The sequence below is a fragment of the Herpailurus yagouaroundi genome, unplaced genomic scaffold (genome assembly GCF_014898765.1).
Source record: "Herpailurus yagouaroundi ecotype Mexico unplaced genomic scaffold, PumYag 186, whole genome shotgun sequence".
In the NCBI taxonomy this organism is placed as follows: domain Eukaryota; kingdom Metazoa; phylum Chordata; class Mammalia; order Carnivora; family Felidae; genus Herpailurus; species Herpailurus yagouaroundi.
Genome location: NW_024412417.1, coordinates 46,531,626 through 46,549,219, shown reverse-complemented (window position 1 = coordinate 46,549,219; position 17,594 = coordinate 46,531,626). Strand labels below are relative to the sequence as shown.

The following is a 17,594-nucleotide window of genomic DNA, read 5'->3' as shown; positions in this document are numbered from 1 at the left end:
TGCTGAGTCCAGGGTGCAGCTGTGACCATCCTGGTACATGTGACCATAAAGTGGCCCGTGCCACTTAATCTGAAAAAGATTTTTTTTTTTAGTGTTTATTTTTGAGATAGAGAGAGAGAGACAGAATACAAGTGGGGGAGGTGCAGAGAGAGAGGGAGACACAGAACTTGAAGCAGGCTCCAGGCTCGGAGCTGTCAGCGCAGAGCCCGACGTGGGGCTCGAACCCATGGACCGTGAGATCATGACCTGAGCTGAAGTCAGCTGCTCCACTGACTGAGCCACCCAGGCGCCCCCTATGCTGCTTCATCTTTTCCTAGGGTTGCTGGTTTCCCGTTGTCTGCCGGGTGGCCTTGAAGCAGCTTGAGGGCAGTCTGGACTGCATCGGTCCTGTGCACGGTGGGAGCACGGTGAGCGGCCGTGAGGGAGGAGGGCCTTGGTTAGATGGGGTGTCTGTGCAGCTAGCTTTAGAGCCAGACACAGTAGAAGGAGCACCGCTGCACTCTGGATCCGAAGGAGAGAGGTGATACCCGGACCTGTTGTCTAAATGCAACGTGCAGGTCAGAGTAAGGTTTTATCTGGAGCCTGGCTTGTGTTTTGGTTATGAAACGTGAGAGCAGTGTTTTGCTGACCTGTTTTTTCTTGCTCAGTGTTTCCCCAGCTCTGTCTGTCCTGGGTTACTTTTGAAAATGAATGAGCTAACACCATATACAGGAGGTTCAAAACAAGCTCATTATCACCCTAGCGAGCCAAGTAAGTAACATTTATTTAGGACTCGACTTCAGACAGCATGGCCTGCTTGACAGAGGGACGGTCCCCTTACTTGTTCATACTTGGGTCCATTCCTTGAGGACCAGTTCTAGAAACTCTGTGGTTTGATCTTTACTTTCTGATGTCACCAAATGTGTGGTGAGCTCTGGGAAATTGTCTGGACTGGGCCCTTATAGTTTTCCCTAAATTTAGAATTCATCTTTCTAGTTTTGTTTTTATCTGTCCTTTAACCCCCACCCCCCACCCCCGCCCCGTATGAACCTAAACCGTTCAGTTAATTCTAAAGGAAACTCTAGGGGCGCCTGGGTGGCGCAGTCGGTTAAGCGTCCGACTTCAGCCAGGTCACGATCTCGCGGTCCGTGAGTTCGAGCCCCGCGTCAGGCTCTGGGCTGATGGCTCAGAGCCTGGAGCCTGTTTCCGATGCTGTGTCTCCCTCTCTCTCTGCCCCTCCCCCGTTCATGCTCTGTTTCTCTCTGTCCCCAAAATAAATAAAAAACGTTGAAAAAAAAAATTAAAAAAAAAATAAAGGAAACTCTAAAGGGGAAGCCTGACTTTAAAAATTATGGTAAGTAGGGGCACCTGGGTGGTCTCAGCTGAGCGTATAACGCTTGATCTCGGCTCAGGTTGTGATCCCGGGGTCGAGTTGAGCTCTGTGCTGAATGTGAAGCTTGCTTAAGATTCCGTGTCTCTCTATTCCTCTGCCCCTCACCTGCTTGCCTGTGTACTCTAAAATAAAAAAATAGGGGCGCCTGGGTGGCTCCATCGGTTAAGTGTCCGACTTCAGCTCAGGTCATGGTCTCGCGGTTCATGGGTTTGAGGCCCCCGTCGGGCTCTATGCTGACCGCTCAGAGCCTGGAGCCTGCCTCAGATTCTGTGTCTCCCTCTCTCTCTCTGCCCCTCCCCCGCTGGGGGGGGTGCGCTCGCTTGCGTGCTCTCTCTCTCAAAAATAAATATAAAAATTAAAAAATAAAAATTATGAAAAGCTGATACACTCTGTCACAACAAAAATCTCTTTAACCAGCTATGTGACCATGGTTACTTCCCTCCTCCCCCATTGCTACTGGGGTAGTGCTCCACCCTTTTGGGGTCATGAATTCCTTTGAAAATCGGGTGCAAAGACAGCATTTTGTATATATACTTTAGGGATCTCCTAACACCCATCCATGATGATCCTTGTCAGCACCCCCGTCTCTGGGCCTCAGCTAAGGAAGCCCTGTTTGGAGCTGAGGCTGCCTGGGCTGTGTGGAGTCCTGAGAGCGGGCTGCTTGGCCGGCAGTCAGCCTGAGACTCTGCATTTGGAGGCTCTAGAACTGGGCAGATGGCTCCGGCTGGCCATGGGCTGGTCTCTCCCGGAGGAGTGTAGAGAGCAGCCCCGAGGGTGGTGGCTTGTTGTGTTTCCTCGTTGTGACCCAGATGAGCGGTGCCTGCGGACTCGGGCGTCTGTCTCAGGCACCAGTGAGTCTGGGAACCTGATGGCATTCTGCCGTCCAGAGTGGCGGCTGGAGTCTGTTGCGATGGTGACAGTGGGATGCTCCAGTTTACTTTGTGGGGAGATGTAGGGTAGTTAAAATTAGCAGTGAGGGTCAAGTCAAGGTTGTCCAGAAGAGTTCAGCAGTGTCACGTGGAGATCGGACTTGGCAGTGGCTGGCTGGGATTCCTGCCCCTGGGCCAAGCCCAGGGGGAAGGGTCAGGCCGGCCTGCGGCCTGTGCCACCTGCAGAGGGCCCGCCGGGCTGGACCGGGGTCTGCACTTGTAGTTCATCCCCGGCCAGACGTACGCCCTGGGGTGGACAGTGCTCTGGACTCCAGAGTATGTATTCGTTGGACAGGGTGTGCTATTATGTCACGATGTGGTACGTACCTCACGTACCTGTTATGGTAAAGCGTTCGGGTCGTAATAGGTGTTCTTCGTTCAGCGGTGTATGCGATAGACCCAAGCACAAGGTCTGCTGCATGTAGTAAGTTGTGTAGTATAAGGTGACGGCATGATATGTGTTACACTTACTTAAAGTTTCCTTGGAGGGACTTGTAGGCGTCTGGGTTCACGTTCTCCACTAGCTCGTTTTCACTGACCTGAGGAACAATGTTTCCTAGGGAAACTGTGATTGAGAGTCTGAAGCCACAGCGCCAGGAGATCTCTGGACCCTTCTTGGTGCCTTGGGCCCGCCTGGCTGAGAAGGTGCTTGGCTGCCTCCTGGTTCACGGGAGCTGGGGGGTCGGCAAGGGGCCTGGTTTGCCCTGACTCTTGCCCAGCTGCCTGTTTTCTCTGCAGAGGCCACAGCCCCCCGGGGACCCCGCAGGGCTCTCTGGCGCGTGGCCACTTGGTTCCCCCGGAGCCAGGACCGGTGGGGGCGGCCGGCTGCTTGGCAGAACGGCCCAGATCTTCTTCTCTTTTTGATGTTTATTTATTTTGAGAGGGAGGGCGCACACATGTGCAAGCAGGGGAGGGGCAGAGAGGGAGGGAGAGAGAGAATTCCCAGCAGGCCCCCCGCGGTCAGTGCAGACCCCACGCAGGGCCTCAGCCCACGAACTGTAAGATCGGGACCTGAGCCGAGATCGAGAGTCAGACACCTCCGCCGACTGAGCCACCCACGCGCCCCGAGCCCATCTCTTCTAAGCTGGGAAGAGTCCAGAGTCCCATCCTTTTATAAAAGCGCCTCTCCGTACTCTTCAAATGAAGAGAATGCGGCTTTAGTGTATGAAGAGTTACTGGTGATATTCAGCAATCTCTTAACCCCGCCTGCAGCCCTGAAGATTAGAATGCGGTCTGAGTGGGAGGCCGTGAGGCACATATCATCTGTGTAACTCTACACATTTCTCTAGTGGTCGTCTGTCATGTGTGGAAAGTGAAGTAAAGGCCTGTCTTATTTATATTTTATGTCTTTGCTGTTTTTTTTTTTTTTAATGTGTTTTTATTTAATTTTTGAGAGGGAGACACAGTGTAAGCAGGTGAGGGGCCGAGAGAGGAGGAGACAGAGTCCGAAGCAGGCTCCAGGCTCTGAGCTGTCAGTGCAGAGCCCGACGCGGGGCTTGAACCCATGAACCCTGAGATCATGATCTGAGCCGAAGTCAGACACCCAGGCGCCTGTACGTCTTTGCATTTTTAAAAGTAATCTCTATACCCAGTGTGGGGCTCGAACTCACCACCCCGAGATCAAGAGTCGCATTCTCTGCTGAGCTAGCCAGGCGCCCCAGTAAAAGACTGTTTCAAAGCAGGGGTTTTAATCAGGCTAGGTTTTAGTTTCTTTGGTTAAAAGACACAAGCGCAGCCCTCTGTGGAGCCACGGGTCCCACGTGCAGCCACTCTGCTCCTTTTCCCACGTGGGCACGCGCTCCTAGCCTGGGACGGCCCATCACCGCCAGCTTCTCCACGTTACGGCCGAGGGTCTCTCCAGCTGCCTGCCTGCCAGCTTTGTTTGGACAAGGAGGGTTCCCTTCAGAAATCAAGACCAGAATGGCGCTCTTGTGTCTCCTCTGGTCCCCACCGCTTTTCCCAGCCTAGCAGTGACCTTGCCCTGGGCTGAAGCGGCCGTGGCCGGGCTGCTGCCCCACATCCGCTGTGTCCTTCCCGTGCCCCCCCCCCCCCGCCCCCAGTGCTGCATCTTCTGGGCACCAGACTTGGTGGCTGCAGCTCCCTCACCTATAAATTGGGGCTAATGATAGGAGTCCCTGTGTCGGCCTGTCACGAGGGTTCAGGAAGTACATGTCTGTGTGGCCTCTGGGGTCGGAACTGGCCGGTAGGAAGGACTTGGAATTGGAGCTGGTTTTATCTTTGTCCTATACGAAACAGTTGCTGATGGCAGTGTCTGCAGAGAGACTTGGAAGTCCCCAAGAGAGAGGGGGTGGGATCCAGCAGGGGAAGTTGGAGTTCCGGAGGTGATCCACTCCTGTGTGGAGGGTTAGGGCCAGGCCGAGCAGGGGCGGGGGGAGGGCACCCGGGGCTCGTCCTGGCAGGTGCAGGATGGTTAGAGGGGTTGTGGACAGAATGAGAGCAGGAGGTTCCGGTGGCCGCGGTCTCTGCTTGTTGTTGGTCCCTCGTGTGTGTGAGCTAGGCTGGGCCCCTTGTGCGGTGGGGGCGCTAGCCTGGGGTGAGGGGCTTGCCTGTGAGAGGAAGTCAGGATCCAGCCGGGAGAGTTGGGATTCTGGGGAGGGGGGCGGCCGGGATGGTGGTCAAAAGGCGCTGCTGAGGCCGCCCGGGCTTAGTAGCCGTGGTGTGAGCCACGTGTAGGCAGGAGGGGGTGAGAGAAACTTGGGGGGAGTTAGGGCCTCGTGCCCTGTGCCCAGGGAGGCCTGTGGGCGCCTGGCTGCTGGTGCCGTAGCTGCTGGAGATGCTGGCCGTGCCGTCTGCTCGCTGGTCTGAACACCAGGGTGCCAGACGCCCCCGGCTGAGTGGCCTTTGGCCCGGCGTGGACACCTGGGGCACCTGTGGCAGGTGCACCTGTGGCAGCCCTTGAGGGGGGTGGTGGGCAAAAGGGGCACGGTGGCTCTTTCTGGCCTACATGTTTTTGTTACTAGACTCACCAGATGCCCGAAAGGACAACCTCTTTCAACAAACCCCATCAGGAACTTTCATATTTGTAGCTAACCGCCTTTAAGTGGCTGATCAACCAGCTAGGCCAGAAAGGCCAGCCTGGCTGTGGGAACGTTCCTTGGAAGGAATTTGGAAATCCACATGTGCCGTGAAGTGTTAATGAGGGGGTGTCAAAGGACCCCGGAGGGGGGAGTGTGGGGAAGGCAGCGGGCCGCTCTCCCTGCCCCGTGTGTAGGTGTAGGTTGTTGCCTTGTGAAAACACCTCCGCGCCTCCGGGTGACCTCACCTCTCAGGCAGTCAGGGCCGCTGAGTCACGATGCTGTAAATCATATCCGCAAGGAAAGGTTTGTTAGCTGTGGTTATGTCTTCTCCCTGTTAAAATTAGTCTTGAAGACAGAGTGAGGTGTGTTGAGTTTATAGCCTGTCTATTACAGGCTTCCTGCCGGCCCTGCAGGCCTCGCTCCTGCGATGATACCGCCCTTGGTGCACGGTTTTAAATTGTAGGATCGCAGCTCGTGGAAGCGGAAGAGAAGGGACAGGTGCTTGGCTCGTGCCTTGCCGCTTGGCTCATGGCCTGGAGAGGTGAGTGACCCTCCCGGGGTCACACAGTGGCCTTGGGGTCATGCTCTTTTAAATGTGCCCTGATGGGGAAACGCTTGCTTTGGAACTGTAACTGTTACTCTGATGATGCTCGCCTGATTCTGGAAAAGACTTAAGGTGGCTTAAGTAGGGAGTGTGTTGAAGAGGCACCTTTGAAGGTACAAGAAAGATGTACGTGCAGGTTTGCAAGCTTCCCTCGCTCTGCTTGGTCTGTTTCCAGCAGGTGCGCTGCAGGGCCGCCTCTCAGACCGTGTCTTTCCTGGGCTGCAGAGGCCAGGCCTCTGTAAGGGATGGCCAATGGGCGTAAACCACTGCCCTTCCTCCTTTTGTGGTCCCAAGTCCCCTATTTCTAGAGGGATCAGTGAGCTCCAACCCCTACCTCCTTGGGAGCTGGGTGGGGCCACAGGAAGAGATGTTGGGGTCCCGGTGCAGGGGCTCCCCACAAGCTGGAGTTGCGCCTGTCTTTGAGGCACCTCTCGCCCAGGAAGGGGGAGGGTCTCCTTGGACTCCCCGGCGAGTAGCGGCCCACCCAAGCCAGTGCGTCTGCATCCCCGTGCCAGGTACATAGTCACCATGGAATCCCGGGGCACTGGCCTGAGTGACCCCCAGTGCCCTCCCTCCATGGGACCCTCCCTCCATGGGACCCTCCCCTCCTGCTGACGCCTTGGTGTTTTCCTAAGCAGCAGTGTCGTTCTTCTTCCTCAAGATGCCCAGCTTGAGGACTGATGTCCAAGGGTGGTTCCAGAAGCGTCAAGGGTACTGCATCTGGGATTGTTGCTAAAACTCATTATTTGGCATCTTTACAGACTCTCTGCAGAAAGACTAAAATCTCGCGTTTGCAAACATCCTGGGCCTGCAAAGCTGCTCGGTTCGGGGTGGGCCCCAGGAAGTGTGTACAAATGCATGCGCGTAGCTGCTCCTTCCTCTGCTGTCTCGGAGTTCCGGGGCAGCCTCTGTCGTGGGCTTTCCGTGGCACATCCTGTTTCTGCCTCCATCTGGTCTCGTTGGTCCTCGTTTCCTGGGGGCAATACTGGTTCGGAGGTTGAAGGGACGGTGTCACTGGGGAGGAAAGCGGGGGGCTGCCTTGTTCCAGGGCAGGCAAGGGCTGGCTGCGGCCAGAGGCGGGAGCTCTGCGCTCAGGATGAGAGGGAGGCCTTTGAGGTGCGGTGACCGAGGACGGCCTGCAAAGATGATGAGGGTGGGTCTTTGTTCGGTGGCCGCCCTGACAGAGGACCTCAGGCTGAGGACCACCTGAGGCAGGCAGGGGCCGATGGCCCCTTCGCACTGACTGGCCCATGCTGGGCGCCGTCCTGCGATGGGGAGAGAAGCCCCCTTTGGAGCCGGCAGACCCCGAGCCCCACTTTCAGCCCACTTCTGGGTCTGCGCAGGCCTTTGCGGGTCACGCGTTGTCTCTGGTTAGCCTTGCTGGGCTGTGGGGGCTGGGGTGGACACGTGGGACAGACGCTCAATGGCTGGTTATTTTCTCCCGCGTGAGGCCGCGGTGGGGACAGAGTAGAGTCCCTGGGGGAGGGGAGGGGTTAGCACCCAGGAGGACCCCCCCCAGAGGCAGGGAGAAGCGGCCAGTGTCCCGCCTTCTTTGTAGAATTTGGACAAACATGGGCCCACTTGGTGTATTGGATTAGGCTTTTATCCCCCAGGAGAGTAACCAAGTAAACAGAATAGAGTTTCTTTGGGCCACTGGCCAAATGAGAAATATTTTGGATCTGGTGACCTTTTTCTTTGGGTCACTATTCTCTGTAGGAGGTTTTGACCCGCATTGCATTTCGGAATAGGACGAACGGCTTATTTTTCGGAGTGGCAAATAAGGAAAGGAATGAAAGTCTCTCAGAGTCTCTGCTTGCAGAGGCTCCCCTGGGAGGAACATTTTTATAGACACCAGACGTCCTCTCTGGCTCGGGCCAACTTTCCATCCTGATGGCGGGGGCGTGCCATGAGCCGGCCCCTCTCTCCTGAGCCGGCCAGCCAGGCTGCGGAGCCAGCCCGCACGAGCTGGGCTGACGCCCGCGGAGCCACGGCCCCTCCTCCCGTGGCCGAAGCGCCACCCGCCCCCTGGTCCCAGGGTCCCAGACCCTGCCTGTGCAGCGTCTTCCCCTGTGGTCGTGGGCTCCCTTCGGGGACTCTTCCTTCATAGATCACAGAGCTCTGTATTCTCACAGTGAGTTGTGGCAGGTCACTGTCATAATTGAAGGTCGCTGTCATAATTGAACTTCAGGGTAAAGTGCTCATAGGCGTAGTTAAAAGCCAGTGAAGAAAATGTGACTTCAGCCATCGTTAAAGCAAGTCCGTACTGTTAAGATCAGCACAAAAGCATCCTGTCTGACTTTTTCCTTCTTGTCCTGTGACGTGCGGGAGAGGAGCGGATTTGCGATTGGCAGCTGAAACCCCGCACCTAGAGGCCTGCGTGCAGCTGGGCTTACTGAGCCGCTGTGTGAAGTACCAGTATTTGGGGCTGTGTCTTTCCGGTGCCCACCCACCCTCCTGGAGCAGGGAGTCGGGTTTGCACATGTGGTGCACTCAGTCTCCTGGCTGGCGCCTACGTGGGACTTGGCCCGTGTCTCCATCGCCACCTGCCTTCGGTGCCTTCCAGCTGCAGAGGTAGTCGCTGCGGGAGGATCCCTGAAGCCCTTCGCTCTCGCTCTCCCTTTCCCCCTCTCTCTCTCTCTCCCTCCCTCTCCCTTCCTCTCCCTCCCTCTCCCCTGCCCGTGGGTAGCTGACTGCTTACCGCCTGCAGCCGCTCGGGTGCCCTCGGTGTGGTGGGCCCCCGGCACTGCCCTAACAGTGCAGGCCGAGCTGGGCTGACGTCGACTCCTGGAATGTCTGCAGAAGCTGAGATGTTCTGGGCTGCAGCACCAAGAGCCTTCTCGTTTGTCCTCCACCCTGCTTTCCTCTCCTGCCCGTCCCAGGGCACTGGGTGGGAAGCTGTAGATGGGCCCAGAACTCTCAGGCCGGGAGGGAATCTTGCCGTGCTGTTAAATAAATACCTGGCTGCTTGCAGGCAGGCTGCTGCTGGCTTCCCCAGGGTGAGAAGAGCTAAGTGCCCCCAGCTGCTCCCAGCACATATATGCCCTTTGTCCCAGCACACATGCCCTTTGGTATCCTTGGGGTGTCTCAGCTTGACTCCTCCCTGACAGGCTCTGCACAAGCCCAAGACGTGGGGTGTCCTTTGGTGATGAGTTTGTGGCATAGGAGTGGCAGCGGCTTCTGACGAGTTTTGATTGACAGACATCCCAGGGGTGTTTGGGGTGGTTCATTGATCGCTGCTTCCCTACAGCTGTGCCCTTGGCCGGGAAACGCCTGCTGGCCGCCTGGCATGGGTGTGAGGCAGAAGCGGGCTGGCAGATCTGTGGGTACCGCCCATGCTAGGCCCTGCCTTGCTGGACAGCAGACCCCGTCCTGCCACCTGTAGTTCCCGTCACATCCAGCTTGTCCCCTTCCATACACCCAGATGAGAAGTAACCTCGGGGCTTCCGGAGGAAAGGAAGCACGGTCCGGCCTCCAGATCTGTGGCTGCTTATTTGGGCATCAGGGGAGCACAGCACAGTTGTCCCAGGCTTCAGAGGCTTTGTCCCCTGCAGGGGGAGCGAGCCTGACGTGGAGGGAGGCTGTGGTCTGTAGCCAGGGCCTCAGACTGACGAGGATGAGGACGATGAGGACGAGGACAAGGGACCGGCACGGGTTGCTGTGCTTGAGCACAGCAAGGTAGCAGGAGGGGCCGAGCTGGCCACAGGATGTCTGGCCATCTGCATGCTGGGGACACAGGAGCAGCAAGGAGCACCGAGCGGTGGAAACCAACTCAGGAGGGTGCCTCCTGCGGGGCTGGACTCCAGGTGGGGGCAGGGGCAGCCTGGAGAGAGGGGCCCGCAGGTAAAAGGGAAGTGCCGTCACCTGCCAGCGAGCTCACATGCAGCGGGCTCACAGGTTCCTCTGCTAATGGTAGGCGAGCACCAGACTCGTCCTTCACAGCAGCTCAGGACACGTGGCCCGTTTTCCAGAACTTTGAGCGGTGGGGCAGGACCCTCTCGGAGGGTCTTACCAGCCCTGCCGCCCTCTGACCTGCAGCCTGCTACATTTTGGGATGCTTGCCCGGTTTCCAAAGGAGTTTCGCTTCTGCTCTCTCGTTTGCTCCTTGAAGCCCCCCCACTGCCGACCCAGGTTACATCAAAGCTCCAGCCCCTCCCTTTGCGTTGGCGGGCCGGCCCCCTCCTTGAGCGCCTGGCCCTGCTGCCCTGTGTCTGCTGCAGACCTCCTGGACTGCACCTGTCCGCTCCCAGGCTCACCCACCCCTGGGATGTACTGGCCCCTTGAGGGTGTCTCCCTGGGCGGACCCTGCAGGGGCAGGTTCTGCCCGCAGAAAGCGCCCAGCACACTCACGGCACTGTCCGTGGGGGAGTGAGCCAACTGTCCTGCTCCCGCCGAAAATCCAGTCTGAGCCTCTGTGCTTGGGCAGGTCTAGGCTTGCCTGCGGCCCTCCATTGTCACATGGGCCTCTGCTCTGACACCCTGGGTGAGAGGGTGGCAGGGAAGGAAGCCTCACCGGCTGTGCCTTAAGGTGACCTCTTCTCTCCACCCTCCTCTCCCCTCCCCTGTCTTTAGGTGCCTTAACGGGAGAGACCCTGCCCTAGACCAGAGGCGGTTCCTTTGTGCCCATGTTGTCTGTCCACTCCCCAGGTGGCCCGGAGGGGGCAACCCTGGTGACTTAGCCACCCTCAGTCCTCAGTGGTCAGCGTTCTAGTGCTGGGGAAGGTCCCGTGCAAAGGGGTCCGTGGGAGTCTAGGACCCATGCAGGTATACCTTCCTTTACAGCGAAATCACAGGCTATGCTGAACCACTTACTAACCTAAATTTTTGTTTTTCCAAAAAAGAATTTTTCCTTTTTAGTGACAACTGTTACCTAGAGTCGTCATGAAACCAACGGTATTGTCAGTATTGGATTACTCTTTTATTCTTCTGGCCTTTCGAAGCAAGATCAGACCATGTTCAGTAACTTAAATTTTGTTAGATTGTTCTCTGTTCATTTTGTTTTTCTCTTTTAAGGCTCCGTACCTGAGTACTGTGTGATGTAGTTGAACAGAGGGCTTGGTTCACCCAGGGAGTTTTCAACGCTTACCCACGTGTAATGAGAAGCAGCCACTGTTGTAGCGTGAGGGTTTGGGGCGGTGACTGCAACATCCTTTAGCGAGAGGCTGCAGGGTTTGGGCTCCGCCGTGCTCCTCGGCGGTACCTGGTCCTCCACACGGTCTGGACGTGTTGTTCCCATTTGCGGAGCAGGAGATGATGGCTGAGTGTCCGAATCTCTGCAGTCATGAGAGCCTGCGATAGTGATTCAGGCCGTGCGGCCTGTTTCTGGGCACCGCCGTCTGCAGTCCTGGAAGGAAGCATAGCTTGTTTCGAGTGCATTCCAAGGTAACTCGTGCCTGAGAGGACGTTCAGCACACCGCTTTGTTTGAGAAGGAGCGTGAGGAGATCAGGGCTGGCCTTGGACGATTAAGGGGGTGGGAGTCAAGGTCCCCGGACCATGTCTTGCGGGGCCTGTGCTGGGTGAGGCTGCGCTCCACAGGTGCTCAGGTCCCCTCGCCGCTTGGCTGGGCCCGGCCCTGCTCCGGGCCCTCTCCCCGAGCCGGTCCCTTGCTGGGGGGGACTTGTGTGTCACCTGCGCCAGGGCTGGCTTTGTTCTGAGTCTGCTTCCAGTTCCTGTTGAGTTGCAAGCTACTGTGTTAAACATAAAAAGCCCCCCGCAGGTGAAGTGAAGGGTACGTGACATCTGGAGCCGGTCAGGGAACTGGCAGCACAGACAGGGCGCACGCCCACCCAGCCTGGCCTTGGGGGCCGGCCGCCTCCGGCCGCGGCCGCTTCCTTTCCCCTTCTGCACTTGCCGGCCCGGGCTGTTTAACTGTCTCTCAGGAAATTCAGTTTAAATCAGATTTCACCTATGATGCTCCCTGTTCTTTTCCACCCCAACGATTATCTTAAAATCTCTCCTTTTAATTAACTCAATTTTCCAGGTCTTTCTGGACGCTGTGTGGTTTATTTGTTGAGTGCCTGGCGCTGTGCCCCTGATTGGGAGACGGGAGAGCCTGCCCTCCTGTGCTGGGCAGCCCCGGGCCGGGTGGGGAGCCAGGGGGCCCGGCAGCCCAGCCTCCGCCCAGGGCAGGGGCCGGGGCCACCTCCTGTTGGGGGGGGGGGGGGCCTGGGCCGCTTGCTACCCTCCGGCTGAAGCCGCTCCCTTTCTTCTGTTTAGAACTGCTTCTTTGGCAGCTTTCGCTTCTCCTGTAGGCAAGTCTCAAGCTAATATTTATCCCGCAAAGTATCTTAAAAATGCTGGAGGGCCAGTATTTGTGGAGAACTTTATCAATCTTTGAAAGAGAGTTATTGTTACATTGATAAACTGAGGCGCTGTTTACAATAGCCAGATTGTGTTTGAACTTGCAACCTTTAATTCAACAGTTAGTTTTTGTTAGCAGATGGAATTGTTTTGGCTCTTCTTGTAAAGAGGTCCTTTATCCATGTGGTTTTTGTTTGTTGCTGGCGAGCACTTGGCATGTGCTGGGGGGAGGGGAGAGCGGGCCGCTGAGTGTTTCTCTGATGCCCGTGTTATGATTGGCAGGCTTTTCAGGAACGCAGACTTTTGTACCTGAAGCCCTGCCTCTTAATGAATTGTCTCATTAAAACCGGAGGTGCCTCCTTCCAGAGGGAAAACTGGACTCACTGTGAAAACAAACTTAACGTAGCAAGAACACGGGGTGGGTGGTACTGTTTAGATCTGAAGGAAAACAACACCGATAGTGAACGTATTCCTCAAGAAATAAAGTAAAACCTTTCCTGAGGGGGTTACTGTTCAGTAAAAGGAGCCACTTCCTGGATCTTGTCCGGAACCGTTCCCCTCCACCTGACAGCCCTCCTTGATTCTCAAGCGAGTGAGTGAGATGCCTCCTGCTGGGGTGGGGGCGGAGGGCCCTGGGCCAGGTGCTGGTGCTAGGCGTGTCCGTGTCGGGGAGCAGTGGAATGTCACGGTAATTCAGGCGTGGCAGGTGGGGGCTGGCCGGAACTGGACACAGAGGCTCTCTCCCGGGGGCTGGGGCCCCTGGGTGATGAAATGTGCAGTGGGTGCCTAGCACAGAGGTCACGGTGGCACCTGCCTGAACACAGGCTCCAGCGAGGCCCGGGGCCTGGCTCTTGGTGCCTGTGTTTGTGCCCCGTGGGGAACCTCAGGGACCCAGCACTTCCTTCTCGGTCAGCTGACTCACTCTGTCCTGCTGACTTGCTGTTCCTTCTCTGTCTCCACTTCTCTGTCTCTGTGTGTGCGCGGGTCTCTGTCTCTCTCGCTGCCTCCCTCCCTCCCTCCCTCCCTCCTGACTCTGAGCTGGGCCGGATGTGTGGCCAGGGCTCTGGGTTGTTGGTGGCTGCGGCAGTGCTGGGGGGCCCTGTGTCCCGTGACTTCCCGCTGTCCCCACACGGCTGCACGGGGCTTCGTTCCTGTCCGTGCCCCCGTGTCCTGTAGCTGTCAGAGTCCATGTTGAAAAGATTGGGGTCGGTCGGATTGTTTGGGGAACCTGAGTTCCCCCGGTGGCAGAAACCCCACTTCCTTGCTACTAGGACTTTCTAGATAAGTTCCTCATAATACGTTACTTGCTTTTTTTTTTTTTTTTTTAAGTTTAGTTTGAGAGACCGGGAGAGAGAATCCCAAGCAGGCTCCCAGCTCTGTCAGCACGGAGCCCTATGTGGGGCTCGATCCCACAAATTGTGACATCATGACCTGAGCCAAACTCTAGTGTCAGACCCTTCACTGGCTGAGCCACCCAGGCGCCCCATGTTTGTCATTTGCTTTTATTTTGGTAAAATATACCTAACAGAATCCACCAGTAAGCGCACGTTCACAGCTGAGAAACTCACCATCACCACCGTCCAAGTCCGCAGCTTCATCTTCCCAAAGGGGGACTCTGTCCTTCCGTCTGCAAACTCATCCTAGGCAGTAAGGTCCTTACTAAGCAGTAAGGTTAGTGCTGCGCGGTCCTGTGTTGAGCCCCTGTTGCCGTCCGGTACGAGGGCTGTCGGGATGGAAGCACTCAGGCCGGCCTGCGGGACGTGGGGTATGTGCAGGGAGCACACCCCAGGTGGGAAGGGCAGCATTGAGGGCGTGAATTGCCGTTTGTCTCCAGCATGTGTCAAGTCTAACCTGCTTATTAGCACACGGGTCTGTGATGGCACATTCAGGTCCTGCTGTCGGCTGAGTTCACGTAAAGGAAACAGCACACGTGGGGCTGAGAACCCACTGTGCTCAGGGTGGCTTACTTGTAAGGACACTCCTGCTTTTAAAGACTGGTGCTTCCGTTTCATTAACTGTTTTAAGATTCCCCTGGTAGATATGTTTTTATTAAGGTGATCTTTACACCCAATGTGAGGCTCGAATTCACGACCCCGAGATCAAGAGTCACGCGCTCTGCTGTCTGAGCCAGCCAGGCGCCCCTAGTTTCCTAGTTTCACGAACCTCTGGCCAGCTTTAGTGGGGGGAAGGAGGTGGTGGTTCTGTGCCTTTGTGGTCTCACCTGCGGCGTCCTGGTACTTCATCCCAGTCATTACCTGACTTGTGCCAGCATTAGACGGAGCTTGCCTGTTTTCTAGAATGGCGCGAGGGACGTCTGCGAGCCACCTGTGGCTTGCCGTGCGCGGATTCGCCCCGTCTGGTGTAGGGGAAGGTGGCATACGGGCTTCTAGAGCTCGCGCTAGGCCTGCTTTTCTCCACTGGCGCTCACCTGGATTGCAGGTGTCTGGGGAATCTGGGCTTCCCTCTAGCTCAGAGAGGCCCAGGCTCGTTCCCAGTGTTGTGTTTTTGGCTGTGTTCTCCGCACTGGCTGGAGGCAGCCTTCTGCTGGCTCACAGAGGGAAATCCAATCCCGGAGGGCCGGGCCGAGAGGCCCGGGGAACGTCAGCACCCACAGATTAATGAGTGGGAAAGGTGCCTGTCGGTGTTTTCAGCTGAAAGACTCCAATGGGGCCTTCGGTCCGGGGAGCCCAGGGCCATCTAGGGTTTCAGGCAGGGAAAGCTGCTGTACATCACCTGGACAAGATTAGAATTTCTTAATCCCACGTGGGCCTCTTTCAGACCTCATACAGGGCTGCTTTGTCTTGTCTCTTACCCTGCAGAAAAGAGGAAAGAGCGCTTGACTCCCTTCTCCTTGACGGGCACAGGGTCTGGTCGTTGAGGCTGAGCCGGGAGTCCTCTTAAGTGCAGTGCACTGTGGGAGAATCTGCGAACAGGGCGGGTGGCTTTGTTAGGGTGGATGCCTGCCTTAGCCCAGCGGGGAGAGAGCTAAGTCCAGCGGAGTGAGTGTGCGTTACAGGGAGGGGTGGAAGGAGGTGCCGTGGACAGGAAAGCTGTGCGATTGTGTTTGGGAATGGGAGGGGGCGGGTGGATGGCTAGCGAAGAGTGAGCCAGGGGTACCGTCGAAACGACTAGCCTGCACACACCAGGACATGTGGGAGGGGCCTGGTGCTTGCCCAGGTGGGGAGAGAGCACAGTCGGTGATGCCCGTGGCGGACTGGGAGAAGCTTCTGAGATGGTCTCGGCGGTCAGCTCTGAGTCTGTACCAGTTATGCGAACCCTCCGGTAGCTCTGTGCATCAGTCGGTGGCTTTCCAGACCTGCCTCTGTTGGCACCGTTTGGGCTGCCTGAGACTCGGCTTTGTGATCGGAAAACGCTCCTGAGCGTCCTGCCACACAGCGAGATCTTCCTCTGTGTTTGCAGAGGACAAGCGGATAATCTGTTTTCAGAGGAAATTTATTGTTCCTTTTTAAATTAGAAACAAACTTAGGTCCTCCTGATGCAGAAAGAATACAACTACAAATCACCCAGAAATAACACTCTTCTCTGTATCCATTCCTCAAAAAAAAACCTTAGTTTTTTATGATCATAATACGTACTTGATTTATAAGCTGTTTGCACTTAATATTAGGTGTACTTCCGTATCAACAGGGAATCTCGCCGCATGATTTCGTGTCTGCACCAACCACCCTTTATGTACGGACCCTTCCGGTTTCCTAGTGGTGTAATCCCCCTGCCTTTGTTTCCTCCTGACGAGGTCCAGAGAGGGAATTGGAGTCGAAGGGTCTCACGTTTTAAAGCCCTGGATACCTAGTGACCGCGGCTTCGGGTTTCCAGACGCCCTTTCAGCGGTGCCGGGCTGCCGTGACGAAGTCCCTGTTGGACACTTGAGCTCGCCGGCATCCGGGGGAAGCCCTGCTTCCGAATGCTGACTTTGCCAGATGGCAGAAGGGTTAGTCAGTCAGGTACCAAACTGGGTTTCTTAGTCACGGAGAATCGCGGGCCACCAGGTGAAGGGGTCAGTCCTCTCTGTTAGAGGCAGCGTGTGATCTGCGCTGTTAAGGAAACTGGGAGCAGGCCCCGTCCCCACTTCCCCCTTCCGTGGGAGTTTGTCGCTGGAGCGGCCACTTCCTTGAGCAGAGACAGGAGGGGCAGGGGAAGCGGCTGTCCTGCCCCTCTCCTCCTTGCCCTGCCTTCCCCGGGTCTCCGGACTGGGGCCTGCGCACCGGGCGCCCCCGGGGGACTCTCCTGGGACCACCGTGTCCTTGACGTAGCACCACCTGTAGGTGCCATAAGGGCTTTGTGAGATGGAGGGGGTTAGAAAGGGCGTAGGCACTCAGAGCGGCTCAGCGATGTGTGCCATCTTGTAGATGGCGCGGACGTGACCCATCGCGTCTGTGGATCCCTGACCACAGGGCTCTGGCTTCAGGTGCACGGAGGGTAGTGGAGGACGGTGGTTTTGTTAATGCTGTTTTACTTGTTAGAAAGGAAGAGTAATTTGAACTCTGGGCCATACATGAAGCCATCCCGAAGTTCTCATTAGCCAAAACGGTACCTTTTTTAAGAAAACTAGCTTTGATTTTACTGTTGTGAGTATATTTCATACTTCCCTTTAAAAACGGGCCTTGGGGCGCCTGGGTGGCGCAGTCGGTTAAGCGTCCGACTTCAGCCAGGTCACGATCTCGCGCTCCGTGAGTTCGAGCCCCGCGTCAGGCTCTGGGCTGATGGCTCAGAGCCTGGAGCCTGTTTCCGATTCTGTGTCTCCCTCTCTCTCTGCCCCTCCCCCGTTCATGCTCTGTCTCTCTCTGTCCCAAAAATAAATAAAACGTTGAAAAAAAAAATTTAAAAACGGGCCTTTTGTATTCACCTGATCCACGGGCCAAATTGAAGTAACTGAAGGAATTCACAGCGGCGAGAGACCTTAGTTTCCAGTTTGAAACTTTTGTGGCACTTCCTCCTTTTTGCCTTAGGATAAATTCAGAACCTGGAAACCGCTTTGGTTGGATTTTACATATAAATACCATCAAAAAGGCCCGTTGTGTCTTGGCAGTCTTTAGTGGTGTTCCTTAATTACCCCTTGTCTTTGAGGTCAGTTCCTGATTATATGTATGTAATGTGAGGAATTTTTATTCTTATTTTTTAATCCCATTTGGTGGTTACGAGTGTCCTCAGGCAGCCCGCAGCCTGCCTGTCTCCCATCTCCTGGCACAGTTCCTGTGTACCTGGCTCTGGCCCTGGTGACGAGATTGCAAGTTCAGAGAAATACTGGTTGATCCTACAGGCGTTTGCAGCGGTTGCCCACTTGGCATCGCGGGCGGTCCTGAAGCTCGGGTTCCCTGCGCTTGCAGGGGTCCCG

At 56.3% G+C, this 17,594-nt stretch overlaps 1 protein-coding gene across 4 annotated transcripts in view; it reads left to right on the top strand.

Annotated features, from left to right (window-relative positions):
• SLC45A4 (solute carrier family 45 member 4) overlaps positions 1–17,594 on the top strand; it is an 82,655-nt gene that overhangs the window by 12,450 nt on the left and 52,611 nt on the right. The window contains exon 1 of one of the 4 annotated variants that reach the window (XM_040494544.1): positions 8,404–8,514. The exons of 1 other annotated variant lie outside the window; for it this stretch is intronic. The gene's annotated coding sequence lies outside the window, so the exon portion shown is untranslated. Of the gene's footprint in view, positions 1–8,403; positions 8,515–11,088; positions 11,323–12,130; positions 12,834–17,594 lie in introns of those variants that run through there. 2 more of the 4 variants (XM_040494545.1, XM_040494546.1) reach the window with 2 other exon arrangements.